The sequence below is a fragment of the Nicotiana tomentosiformis genome, unplaced genomic scaffold (genome assembly GCF_000390325.3).
Source record: "Nicotiana tomentosiformis unplaced genomic scaffold, ASM39032v3 Un00305, whole genome shotgun sequence".
In the NCBI taxonomy this organism is placed as follows: Eukaryota; Viridiplantae; Streptophyta; class Magnoliopsida; order Solanales; family Solanaceae; genus Nicotiana; species Nicotiana tomentosiformis.
Genome location: NW_027174864.1, coordinates 1 through 14,941, shown reverse-complemented (window position 1 = coordinate 14,941; position 14,941 = coordinate 1). Strand labels below are relative to the sequence as shown.

The window sequence follows — 14,941 nt, the reverse complement described above, 5'->3', positions numbered from 1 at the left end:
CTCATACTCCAGAGCAGGTAGTGCAGGGACTTCAGATACTGGGGGCACCACCAGTCCAGCCGGTTGTAGCTGCTCGGGCCCTAGTGGGGTACTATTATGAATGACGAGGAGCAAAAGAGATTAGAGAGGTTTGGGAGACTCCATCCTCTAACTTTCAGTAGAACTGAGTTAGAGGATGCTCAGGATATCTTGGACAGATGCCAGTGGATGCTTCGTACAACATGTATTCTAGAGACCAGTGGGGGTCTCATTTACTATTTTTCAGCTAACCGGAGCAGCCTTCAGATGGTGGGAGACTTATGAGAGGAGCAGCCCAGTTGGTTCAGCACCACTATCATGGCATGAGTTCTCCGTATTATTTCTGGAGAAGTTTTTGCCACAGACCCGCAGAGAGGAACTGCGCATGCAGTTCGAATATTTACGTCAAAAGGACTTGTCCTTGACTCAGTATGAGATGCGGTTTTCAGAATTGGACCGTCATGCAGTTTGGTTGGTTCCCACTGAGAGGGAATAGATCAGGAGGTTCATTAATGACCTCATCCATCAGTTCTGTTTTGTTATGACTCTGGGGAATGTAGCAGGTGCTAAATTCGACCAGGTGGTTGATAGTGCTCGACAGCTAGAGATGATCCGTACTCAGGAGCGTAAGGAGAGGGAGGCCAAGATGTCTCTTGGTCCGGGTAATTCTAGTGGCTTTCCTTTTGAGGGACAGTCCTATCATAGTAAGGGTCGTCCTTATAGGCCCGCTCAGATGGCTCGTTCAGCTCATCGGGGCGCATCAGCTAGCCATGGTTCATACAGTGATCGATAGAGTCAGTCTTCTATTAGTGCACTTCCAGCTCAGAGTCCAACTCGTGCACTATCAGTTTAGGGTTCATCGGTATCAGGTTCTTCTGGTAGTTATTCTGGTTCTCGAGGTCCGCCTCAGAACTTGCCGTCATTTTCAGAGAGGGGTTGCTTTGAGTATGGAGATTTGGGTCATATAAAGAGATATTGCCCTCGCCTTACGGGAGGTTCAGCTAAGTAGAGGAGTCAGACTACGACTTCTGCACCAGTTGCTCTACCACCCGCCCAGCCAGCTCGGGGTGGGGCTCAGTCAGTTAGGGGTCACCTAAGAAGGGGAAGCCAATCAGGTGGCGGTCAGGCCCGATTCGATGTTTTTTCTTCTAGGCCAGATGTTGTTGCTTCAGATGTAGTGATTACAAGTATTGTCTCAATGTGCCACATGGAAGTTTCTATACTATTTGACCATTATTCCACTTATTCGTATGTATCATTTTACTTTACTCATTATCTGGATATACCCCGTGAGTCCTTAGTTTCACCTGTTCGTGTATCTACGCCGGTGGGCGATACCATTATTGTGGATCGTGTGTATCGATCGTGTGTGGTAACTATTGGGGGAGCCTTCTATTGACAATTCAATTTTATGGTTATATATTACATTTTTATTTTGGTCTGAGGCATACTTGTAGATTTGTTATGACCTGCAAAGGTTGAGATCGAGGATGACTCGAGTAAGGAAGTTCCGGGATACGGGCTGTATTGCACTTTATGAGTATATGAAAATCATAGGATGAGTGAGTTGTTATTTGTGAAGGATGTAGTGCGCACGGAGTATGAATTTGATCGGTGGTGTTAAGGCAGAGTTACCTCCTTGAGTGTTGTTGTGCTAATGAGTCACGTGTCTTTCAGCCCATTTGGATGGTGCAATTTAGATTTGAAAAAAGTGGGTGACTCCCGAGAAGGTTCTAATAGGTTCAAGAATTTTTTTGGATTTGTATATGGATAGAATCTGAGATTTACATTTAATGGTGCTGGGACTTGCGGTAATTCTGTATGACTATGGACTATACATTTTAGTATAAGGTAAGAAGAATAATTTTAAATTCACATAAGGTATTTTCAGAGTGAGTGTTACGATTGTGGTATTTATGGAGCTGCTTAAGAAGAATACAATGGCTTATGGGCCTTAGGGCGGTGTGATTTTCTGTTAGGATGTCTTGTAGTGAACTTTGGGTAAGGATCGTGGAGTTCTGACAGGGAGAAGTGTCAACTTGAAGGTAATTTAGAAGAAACTCGGAGACAATAAGACGACTGGGTAGTAGGCTGGACCAGTATGGTATGATCGATTCTTTGGATACCTATGAAGTGGTGAGGCTCTACAGATGTTTTAGTGGAAATATTCTTGGGTTGGTGACATGCGTGGCTTCGCCGAGTTAGAGAAATTCAGTTCTGATAGCTTGGTTATGTGCAAATGGAGTTCAAAGTGTTCTTGATGGTTTCTATCATGGTCCGAACCAGATATTTTCTACCGGGGGTGGGGGACATATTGTGTATTGTGATTTCCTCCTAGATGAGAGAAAAATGGAAGGTTTCTAACTAACCGGGTATATAATTTACTGGTGATTCAGAATTGATAATGAGATTCTCGTGCTTTTCACATGATTGCATGATAGATGCGGTGTGTTGTGCGTGATTAAAAATTTACATGTACAAGGTGGCAGTTCAGTCTTAGAGGGAAGGTCCCGAATTTCGGACAACATGGTCAGTTTCAGGTATTTAGATGAAGGTTATAACTGCTCGGTAATTCCTGAGAAGGATGCGCATTTCAGAAGGCGCATTGTGTTTTGATTTACGGATGTTCATTGGTATTGTGGTACACACTTAGTTGATAGATTGTTGATATTCAAATTTATTGTTATGTGGCACTGAAGAATTTTAGGAGTATTCCTAGTGGGACGATCGTGCATGAAGGATGTGATAGTCATTCGAGTGTTGGAGTTGTGATCAGTTATGGTGTTTCATGTGTTCTATGAATTTGGGGGAGCTGGGAGTTCTCAGAAGCAAATTGTTTCAGGGTTGCGACCTAGTTGAGGTGAGTATTTTATTTAAACTCAGTGGAGGCACTAATTGCGTTAATTATTTGTGATAGTTGTGTGTCATGAGTGCGTATATATGGGAGGTTTGATCCATGTGCGGGCATCAAGGCAAGTATTTATACTCGGAAGAATGCTTAGGCAAAGATATGCCTAGAGTTGACTGTTATGCGTAAAGTTATAATGTTTCTCGTATTCGTACCTTTGTCGAGAACTACCTGGGCTATACTTGAGGTTTAAAAGAGGCTAATTCCCTGAATAACCTTGGTAGTTTCCCTTTCTGCATTAACTTGCTAAGTTGAGTTGTGATAGCACACTTTGCACATGCCTACTCTGTGGCGTGTTACTTATACCAGTTCAGGAGCATGAGAATCTTAATTCATTTATCATATACATGTGTACTTATTTGATTGCCCTTGTATGATATGCGTGAACTGGAGGCCTGTGACCATGCCAGGCGAATTATATTATTGGCACATGAGTTGTCCGTGCGGATTCACATACTGATAATATTGGCACGTGAGTTGTCTGTGCGGGTCCAGATATTGATACTATAGCACGTGAGTTGTCCGTGCAAGTGATGTTAATGTGAGCTCTAGAAGAGCTGGTTACCGTTATTAAATTTGTGTGTCTTGGTTCTACTATATATAATAAGCTTATAGCATTGCAGTTGTGGTGGTGCTTGTTGAACTCGCAATATAGTTCTCTTCTTTGAAATATTTTCCAATTTTGGGTACACGGATTTCTCAGTTGTGGCTTGAGTTATATTGGTGTGGCATGTCTGTCGGATATTTGTGTTTAATAATATGAGGTCATTGGGACTAGAATGTGTACAATCGGATTTGATTATGGTATATTTGGGAGGATGACATCAAAAGTCGGCTTAGAAAATAATTATGGTTCAGGTTAGAGTGAGAGAGCTCATGACTTGTTGATCTAATAAGTGGTTATGAGATTCCGCATGTTTCTTTTAATATCAGCAGTGTACGAAGTTTTTGGAACGAGGTTTGGCTTGATATGTGGTTTAATACTAGTACTGGGTTAGTTTGGAGTAGTTATTATGATCGAGAATGATGTTGCGAGCTTGTGAGTTGTGTATTATGTTACGTGATTATATCTGGGATTATGGTTATGGCTTTATACTGCTTGTTCAGACTCATACAATGTGTATATGTAAGATTCAGGTCTTGAAAAGAAATCCTGAATGTTGGAATTGAATTCCAAGGTTTATGGGCTAAGGTTGAAGTAATGATCTTCAATTATGTGGTATTGTCAGGCCTATATTGAATAGGGTGGCGTGGGATCACCCCCAGGTATGTGCGTGGTAAGGTGGAATAGTGATTTGAAGGTTTAGGAACAACTCTTGGCACGTTCGAGGAGGAACGTATGTTTAAGTGAGGAGAATGTAACGACCCGACTTGCCGTTTTGAAAATTTACGCTCCTTCCAACTATTTGAAATCTTGAATAGTTTCATATGATGTATTATGACATGTATGAATCATCGGTTTTGTTTTCAGGTGTTTTGGAACATGTTGGGAAGAATAAATTCCATGTTGGAAGCCTTAAGTTGAAAGAGTTGACCAAATTTGACTTTTTAGTATTCGACCTTGAATCGGAGTTTTGATGGTTCCGTTAGGTCCGGATTGTGATTTTAGACTTGGGCGTATGCCTTTATTTGCATTTGGATAAGTCTAGAAGGTTTCGGCACTAATTGGCGAAAGTTGAAAATATTAAGCAGAAAAGGTGTCTTAATTTGCACAACACCTACATTTGAATGGATATAACTCTTATAAGGTGAGGATACTTTCCATGAATTTTGCACCGAGAGTGTATCCTTTTGAGTCTAGTTTCTAACGCATTAAGCCGTTCGTCATTTGGACATTCCTACTAAAAGTTATGATCAAATTACCAAAGTCAGATCACCCAGTTATTTTGGCGGACAACGAAGTGAGGGTCACTTCGCCAGACCGGACGTGGATCATGTCTTCTCTTGTATGCAATGGACAGCGAAGTGAGGGTCACTACGTCAGACCGGGCGCGGGTCAGCTCCAGCTCTTTTTAAGCCAATTCGGGGCTCATTTTTCCCATTTCACTTGGACAGATTTTGGAGCTCTTCTCCACTCTCTCAAGACCACCAACTCCCCTCTTCTTGAAGGTAAGCAATCCCCATTATCTTGATATGAAATTTCATCAATTTTACACTAGTATTAATGAAATGTACACAGAAGATACTTAGATCTTCAAGAAATTTCTTCAAGAACTCAAAGGAGGGTTTTACAAGATTTCTTCCAAAAGGTAATCCTACACCCTTAGACTTACATGTATGGATATATTATGGGAATATGAGTATGAATTAAGTATTAGAACTTATGGTATAGTGATTGGAAGTCATATGTTTCTAATTTAAATATATAACTATTGTAGAGATTGAAAGGTGATTATTTGATGGAATTTTGTTGGTCGGGTGTAGATGGATGGTCATGTATGTGATGTTGGAAGTTATGAATTATTTAATAATGATGGTGGGATAAATTGTTGGTAAATTGTAGTAGTTGGACGAACTAATTCTATGGTTAAGATATGTAGAGATTCATGTACGTGTTTGATAAAATGCCTAAATGACCTAAAACCTAGAAATTTTACTAATATTGGTTCAATCAAATTATGTTGATGTAGATCGAAGTTATAAGAGTAGTTGGAGGTTTTAATATCACTAAAGAGCTGAATCAAGAAAGCTCGATTTGTAGCGATTTTTGCCGAAGGATTTTCAAGGAAATATTCAACTAGATTCGAGCCATTCGGAGTTGAATAATCGCGGAAAAGGGGTTACCTGTGGATTGAGTTTCTTGAGATAAATAACACTTCTAAATTTAGTTTTGAAGGTATGAATCCCTGAATTATGTGTTGTATGAATTGTTTGGAGATGACGCACATGCTAGGTGATGGACGTGTTGGCGTGCATCACAAGAATTGTGACTTAATTGATTCCGTGGAGTTGCATAATTAAATAAATGTCATTATCCGCATAACCTCCACGTGTTAGAGAAATTGAGCTGAGACTAATATTAAAGATCATGTTTATGCTACGCGCCGATATATTTTGGGACCTACATGGGTCGTATTGCTGTTGAACTACTTATGTAAAATATAACTTTGTACTCAGTCACATCTGTCACTTGCATATCATATATCAGTCTCTATTGTCATTTATTGATACATCATATCATTATGTCGGGTTGATTTTTGTGTCATTGAGAGCCCGAGAGACTGAAGACTCTGAGTGATATTTATGTTTATTTATTTATGCCTGAATTTGGCTATTATAGCGCTTGGGCTGAAGGATCCCCTCTAGAGTCTGCACCCCCCATAGTGAGCGCGATTGATATATATATAAATATATCTGTGGGGGATCTTCCCTGGGCATGGATCTTGCCCGAAACATTTATATTGAGGGATGGATTTTTTCTCGGCATGGATCTTGCCCGAAACATTTATATTGAGGGATGAATTTTTTTCGGACATGGATCTTGTCTGAATCATTGATATTTGGGGATGGATCTTCCCCTGGGTTAGATTGGCCATATACAGTATTGAGTGATTGAGTATTTTTAGATTGCGAGTGTGAGCACCTAATTTTTGACCATGCTTGAATTTTTTTACCATTTTTAGCATGTAAATATATTTTAAGTTTAATCTACATATTTATCTCTTATTTCACCTTTTATAATTATTACTTAAGAAAATTATATACACATATTACTATCAACACAATTATTCTCTCACAACTCACACTCCCACTTTTCCTCTTTAACAACTCTCACTCCAACTCATCCTCCATCACTAGCACATACCTACTTTTGTCCAACTGATTTCCTCTCCCTCATCTCTCTCTTATATAAAAAACACACATACTCACAAATACAAAAACATTCAGGGTGAGATAGATAGAGAGAGACATTGAGAGGGGACGGAAAAGAAAAAAAAAACCAACGCCTCCTTCATCTTCGCAAAAAGCAGCATCCCCAAAATTCAGTTGAAAATAGCACCAAAAATCACCTTTCTTCCTCATCGAGACTTCACCCAAAAATCATGGTCGAACAAGGTCAGTCGAGGTCGCCGGAAAGTTTCCGCTCGTGGTCAAATTTACTCTTAGATCAAGTTCCATCATTCAGAAATTTTTATTTGTATTTTCCTTGTCTCTAAGGTTCGTCCTTTTCACCTCCTGCTTCAATAAATTTCTGCCTTGTTTAGCAAATGTCCTATTGTTCTTGGTCTACTTGTTTCAGTTAAATTTAGCATGTTAAGATATGAGTTTGCATTTAATAGATTTTGGGGTTGCAATAATTTGAGAAATTTGGTATTACGCTTTGCTCAAATTCATTGATCTTGTAATTTACGGCAAAAGTTTTAGTATAGGAATTTAAAATTTGAAAAGCTCACTCAAGGCCCACTTTCTTGTTCATTACTGCCTTTTTCATATTTATATTTGCCTTGTTAAGAGTTTTGAGTGCTTTATGTGTTTATTTCTTTAGCTTTGCATAAAAATTTGTTTCATGTTGGCTATTTTATTTGGATAATTTTAGAAACTGCAGAGAACTTTGAAAGGCATGACTAAGAATTTTTGTCCGTGTGTTTTAAGATTAAAGAAGGTAAAATATGAATTGGGAAATGGACTGCTAAGACAAATGAGGTCGCAGATTACTTGGGTGAAATCGAGAAGCAGATTATGAATTTCGGGATTTGTTTGGTTGCATAAGAATTAAATTTGGACTCGAATGAGTTAATTAAATTTTTGCGCAGCCCGACAATAATAAGAGACGTGAAAGCTAGCCTATCTTTTCATAATAGCTAAATTTATACATTTCTTCCACAAGCAATTCTATAATTCATGACCTTATAATAATCTCTAAATTTAAGAAGAATAATAAACATCGTTAGAGTGCTTTAGGCACGCTTTTAACTAGTTTATCACGATCATGTATATGCTCGCATGTCATAATTGTGATTTTCAAAATTAAAATCGAAGTATGTGTTCGCGCAACTTTGACCAAAACAATCTTAGTATAATAAAATGCTATTAATTGTGAACACGTAAACGTGACATGATTTTGGCACAATAAACGAAACGGATTCACACACGTGATTCGTTTCAAAGATAATTTTATATTTTAATAATTAAAAGCGGATAGATAAAACATGAAAACAATAAATTAAAGTTTATCCAAAATAATTCAAGCCAAGTTGTAGTCAATAAAGCGACCGTGCTAGAACCACGGGACTCGGGGAATGCTTTACACCTTCTCTTCGGTCAACAGAATTCCTTATCCGAACTTTGTTTTCGCAGACCAATAATAAAAGAGTCAAACCTTCCTTTGATTAGGGATTCAAATAAAAGGTGACTTGGAACACCAAAAATCAATTCCAAGTGGCGATTCTGAATAACAAAATAATCCCTATTTCAAAATTGTTACTTTAATTGGAAAAATTCTTTAACCCACAATCTATAAAACATACATATCTTTTTGGGGTAGAAAAGGGGTGTGACAGTGAGTACACGAAGTTTTCACTAAGATGCATCACATACAGTATGTATATTGGCATGTAGATATAGAGATGTAATATTCCTCATATTGTTCAGAATTGATCTATTTTTTTTACTTGTGCTGAGTTTAACTGTTCAACTTGAAAGCATGCCTACATTTCTGTACCGTTATTTCTATACTGGACTGTACCTGCTAAGCTTGTCACTACTTTCAGCCTATAGGTTAATCTTGTTACTTATTGAGTTGGTTGTACTCATACTACACTCCGCACATCGTGTGCAGATCCAGGTGCTCCCGGATACGTCAGTTGCTAGACTTGGTGATTTATATGCTGGAGACTATCAAGGTAGCTGCTTGGCGTCTGCAGACCTTGTCTCTCTTCCCTTCAGTTATGGTGTTGTTCTATATTTTTTAGACAGTGTTCTTATCAGTCATACTATTATTATTATTATTTAGACGCTCATGTACTTAGTGATACCAGATTTTGGGAGTGTATTTTGTATCAGTATGTGTGAGATTTTTCTATTAAATTTATATATTATATTTTCAAACTTAAAAGAAATTGTGGCTTATTGAGGTTGTGGGCTTGCCTAGTATTGAGATAGGCGCCATCACGACATGCGAATTTTGGATCGTGACAATTCTACCCTTATTTATGTCTTAAAATATAATATCTCTTTATTGAATATTTATTCTATTTATGTGTTATCTCCATCTTCAAGAACAATTATTACTAAGGGTAAAAAAGAAAAAAAATAATCAATCTTGTCTTGAACTTCTAAAATGACAAATAATTTGAGACCAAAGGCGGATTTAGGATTTGAAGATATCGAGTGCCATATTTCTTTTAATGTACCCCTCGCACTGACCATAAAGATTGAGTGTGAGTATATATCAGTTGTATGGGGTAAAATTAGCTAGTGACAGTTGGGCGAATGACGAAGTGACACATGAAACTAGAGACAGGTGGGGCGTGAGTCAACAAATAGCTGACACCGGATGTAAGCATGCAATCAGTGCTGAACGAATCTCGAAGACACAGTAGCCAGTAACAAAGATTCAAAATATTGTCATCGGATAGCATTCAATGAGCAGCAGTTATAGAGAATATCTGCATTTATAGCCAACCGTTATGCAACCATTAATTACTGTTTTATTCTTATTCAAGAGGAGCTTGATTTGGGATCGTGTCTCCCTAAATAAAGCTATACATAGGGGAATTAGGATCATTAGTAGACACGAAACATTATGTACACAAAAGTTATATTTTGCTCTCATTTTATAATACTTTTCTTAGTCTTTATCCTTAAATGTTGTTCATACTTTTGCAACTAGAGAGGCTAAGTTCATAGTGAAGCTTGTATTTTATTTCATTTCATTTCATAATCTTATTTTTGTTCTTAGTTATTTAATATCTTCAGGTCAAATCAATTCACTTGTCTATAAAATAACGCTATAAATTCAACTGTACCGTTTTACGGTTGGATTCAATTTGGTTCGATCTATTTTGATTCATTCGGGTCAGTTTAACGATATTTTTAATAGAAAAATCAACACAATCTTATAAAAAATAAATCATCACAAGTAAAAATTAGCAATCTTCCTTCAATAAAAGAATCATGCCTTTTTTATTAAAATTTTTTGCACAAGTGAAAGAGTAATTTTAATAGGAGAATCACACTAATTCTATAAGAGCATAAGCAAAAAAATATTTTTGAAAAAGAAATTATACCTTGCAAACAATAGGACAACTAAACTTTGTATACAAATTATGGAGTACAAGCTAACAGAATTTTAAAAAGAAAAATCTTGTAAGATTTTTATTTACTTAAATGCCCGAATTTTGAATTAAGAGCCATGGCTTTTATTTATGGTACTTTGATAATTTTAATTTTTTTTATGTGTTCCCCTTTCAAAGTCATTGATAAACCAAAAATAAAGGAGAAAAGATTGGAAAAAGAAAAATTAAAGAGGGAAAAGGATAGAAAAACAAAAGGAAGTAGAAATGACAAAGACAAAAGGGAAAAAATAAAAGAAAAGGGAAATTGAGCAAACGAAAAATTGATTTCCTCATTAGACTCAGACTCGAACCTAGCCTAAACATAAGAATAATCTTAAGAAACTAATTCCCAACAATGACACCTTCCTCTGGCTTGATATTGCGGGTGTCAACGCATACATTTAATTAATATTCGAAATTTTTAACATAAATTTTAAAAATTCTTGCCTAACTTGTGGGTGGCATGGCACTCCCACATCTCGATGTGGATCCGTCATTGTTTGAAACAATAATTTTTAGTAACCACGCTGTTAATATGAGTCAGAAGGAATATTAACTTACCATAATTAAGTAAGTTAATGAGATAAAAATATACAATAATTGATTATGATTTTAAGTGAAAAAGTGTATATACTATGGAATGTGCCTAATTGATTGAGTAAGAATTCTGTAAATCTAAGGAGCCAAAACGCAAGAAAAGCTCCTGAACAATTTACAAAGAATGAACTTTAGATTGTGAAAGAGAAAGAGAGTAGTATTATTTCTTCTTCAATATCTTTTAAATCGGAAGTATTCTTCTTTAAGTAGTTGTAATCCCTCTATGGAAGTATTCTTCTTTAAGTAGTTGTAATCCCTCTCAAACACTGAACTATTGTAACTACTTCTAACAGATTCTAACAACCTCTAACTACCAACTAATGATAATTGCTAAGATGTCCCCTAATTTCTATTAATTCTCCTTTTGTCCTGTCTACATTATTATCACATAACAACTTTTCTCCCTTTTACGAGTCCTTGTCCTCAAGGACAAAGTTTGGAAACTGCTGTTGCAAGGTATGCAAGTCGACCCATGTGCTATCTTCAGTGGGGCAGTTGAACCATTTCACCAAAAGCTGTGTAATATGTCTTTTGTTTTTAGAGAGTACTCTTCTATCCAAAACCTCTTCAGGCTCCAATACAATGTACCCATGAGGAGATAGAGAAATAGGCAGATTAGGCATAGCTGAGGCAGTACAAGTCTGTGACTTCAACTGAGAAACATGGAATGTATGATGAATCTTTGCCTGTGGAGGAAGATCCAACTGATAGGCCACAATGCCTACTCGTTTGATGATCTTGAAGGGACCAAAATACTTTGGACTCAGCTTATGATAAGAGTAATTTTTCAAGGAAACTTGCATGTATGGTTTCAGCTTCACAAAGACCATGTCACATACACTGAAGCTCCTAAGCGTTCTATGTTTGTCAGCTTGAGCCTTCATCCGGGATTGAGCCAACATGAGGTGTTGCTTGAGTAATCTGATAGTAGTCTCTCTGGCTTGGAGACTCCTGCCAACTTGGTCGACCATTGAACTATGGGGAATATAGGGCAGGTGGAGAGGTGGGTTTTGGCCATATAGGATTTCAAAAGGAGTCATCTTGATAGCAGAGTGATATGTAGTGTTGTACCACCATTCAGCCAAGGGAAGATAGTGCACCCAATCCTTGGGTTTATCATTGCACATGCATCTCAAATAGCTCTCCAAACACTTATTAACCACCTCTGTTTGCCCATCTGATTGGGGATGATAGGCTGTAGAGTGGTGCAAGTGAACTCCTTGAGCCTCAAAGAGATCCTGCCAGAATTTACTCAGGAAAATAATGTCTCTGTCACTCACTATGGTATGAGGCAACCCATGTAACTTATACACATTGTCTAGGAAAGCCTGGGCAACTGTTGAGGAAGTGTAGGGATGAACCAAAATAATAAAGTGAGTATATTTATTGAGTCTATCAACAACCACCAATACTACTGATTTGTTATGAGACTTAGGTAGCCCCTCAACAAAGTCTAAGCTGATATTTTGCTAAAAAAGTATGGCAAAACTGCGGACGCCATGCAGTTATACCTCAAGTATGGCAAGATATCAGCTATACCTCAAGATATAACTTCAGAACTTCAGGCTGATATACTTTTTTAGGTATATCAGCTATACCTCAAGATATAACTTCAGAACTGCGGACGCCATGCAGTTATACCTCAAGTCTCCTCCGAGTAGGTAAAATCCGAGCAAAACTATGGTATGCCGTTGGGACCAACTCCAAAATCTGCACAAGAAGTGCAGAGTGTAGTATCAGTACAACCGACCCCATGTACTGGTAAGTGCTGAGCCTAACCTCGATGAAGTAGTGACGAGGCTAAGGCGGTTCACTTACATTAACATGTACGCAATATTAATAACAACAACAAATAATAGAAATAAATCAGGTAACTCATTTATAATAATTGAAGCCAACTCAGCAGTCCTAATCCATTATTATTTCACCCAAATCTGTTGCAATGTGCAACCCGCTCTCACAATATATTCACATTCAATTTTGTTGCGGCATGCAATCCGCTCCTCCAACATATTCATTTTAATCAAGTCTGTTACGGCGTGCAACCCGATCCTCCAATATTGACTTTTTAACAAGTCTGTTGCGGCATGCAACCCGACCCTCCAATATTGACTTTTAATAAGTATGTTGCGGCGTGCAACCCGATCCTCCAATATTGACTTTTAATAAGTCTGTTGCGGCGTGCAACCCGATCCTCCAATATATTCATTATAATCAATCCTGTTGCGGCGTGCAACCCGCTCCTCCAACATATTTATTTACCAATCAATTCTTATAGAAGAAATTCTCCAATAAACGCAACAATTAACATAAAATCATAAGACAATAAGTATACAATAATTATGAAGCAAACAATGACAAATAGTAATTTATTATGGAAATCAGGGAGCAAATAGGCAGTTTAATATTTAATATGCTAAATGTCAAATAACAATTAAGGTACATAATTCAAATAATATGTAACAATTAATGCGGAAATTCAAGAATTAATATTTGACAAAGAATAAGAGAGAAACAATTATTATAATATTTAATTTATGATTAAAAATAATTTATGATTTTTCAAGTAAGTAGGCAAATAATTAATTTGACGACGTATAGACACTCGTCACCTCGCCTATACGTCGTTCACATTCAATTCACATAACAAATAATTTAAGGGTTCTATTTCCTCAAGTCAAGGTTAACTCCGACACTTACCTCGCTTTGCAAATTCCAATCAATTATTCAACCACAACTTTTCCTTTTAAATTTGCCTCCGAAAGCTTCAAATCTATTCACAAACAATTCAATATATTCAATACTAATCATAGGAATTAATTCTATATAAATTTATAAATTTTCCGGATAAAAATCTAAAATTCATTAAAATATTCGATAGTGGGACCCACATCTCAAATCCCGGAAAAACTCATGAAATCCGAACACCCGTTCCGATACGAGTTCAACCATACCAAATTTGTCCAATTCCGATATCAAATGGACCTTCAAATTTAAATTTTTCGTTTTTGGAAAGTTTTACAAAAATTCCAATTTCTTCCATCTAAATCCGAAATGAATGATGAATATAGACATGGATTTGTGAAATATAATCACTTTATGATAAAGAACACTTACCCAGTTCAAAGTCGTAAAAATTCTCCTTGAAATCGCCCAAATCCGAGACTCAAAACTCAAAAATGAGTAAAAATGGCTAAGACCCGATTTTAAGTATTCTGCCCAGCATTTTCGCATCTGCGGTGCCTGGGCTCGCATCTAAGGACAAAATATCGCACCTGCGACGTCCGCTTCTGCGCAAAAGGGCCGCACCTGCGAAGGCCGCATCTGCGATGGAAGTCTTGCTTCTGCGAGCTCGCACCTGCGGTCAAAATTTCGCATGTGCGATTATACAAGAACCCAAATTTCAGATTTTTGCTTAAGTCCAATTCTTGTTCCGATTTCAATCCGTTTCACTCTCGGGGTACTCGGAACCCCGCTCGAATATACCAACAAGTTCCGTAACATAATACGGACTGACTCGGGGTCTAAAATCACATCAAACAACACTGAAATTACAATTCACACCCCGATTCGAACTTTGAGTTTTAAACTTTTAATTTGCAAATCTCGTGCCAAAACATATTAAATGAGTCCGGAATGACTTCAAATTTGGCACATAAGTCATAAATGACATAACAGAGCTGTTCAAATTTCCAGAATCGAATTCCAGCTCCGATATCAAAAAGTCAATCCCGTGGTCAAACTTGAAATATTTAGCCTTTAAATTGCTAGTTCCGCTAAATGGTCATAACTTGAGCTAGGTACATCCAAATTAAATTCCGGGCATACACCCAAGTCCCAAATCACGATACGGAGCTACCGAAATTTTTAAAACACTGATCCGGATCTGTTTGCTCAAAATATTGACCAAAGTCAACTTAGTTGAGTTTTAAAGCTCTATTTCCCATTTTAATTCATTTTTCACATAAAAACTTTCGGAAAATTTTACGGACTGCGCACGCAAATCGAGGAATAATAAATGGTATTTTTGAGGTCTTAGAATACATAATTACTTATTAAATTTAAAGATGACATTTTGGGTAATCACAATTTTTAATCAATTTCTAAAATAATTCTTAAAATATAGGATATTTGTGCTCTT

At 37.2% G+C, this 14,941-nt stretch overlaps 1 long non-coding RNA gene across 1 annotated transcript; it reads left to right on the top strand.

Moving 5' to 3' along the window:
• The first annotated feature begins 6,805 nt into the window (after positions 1-6,805).
• Positions 6,806-8,995, top strand: LOC138903994 (uncharacterized). Its single transcript, XR_011413242.1, has 2 exons — positions 6,806-7,084; positions 8,706-8,995. It is a non-coding gene; the product is annotated as an uncharacterized lncRNA (long non-coding RNA).
• The last annotated feature ends 5,946 nt before the right edge of the window (positions 8,996-14,941 follow it).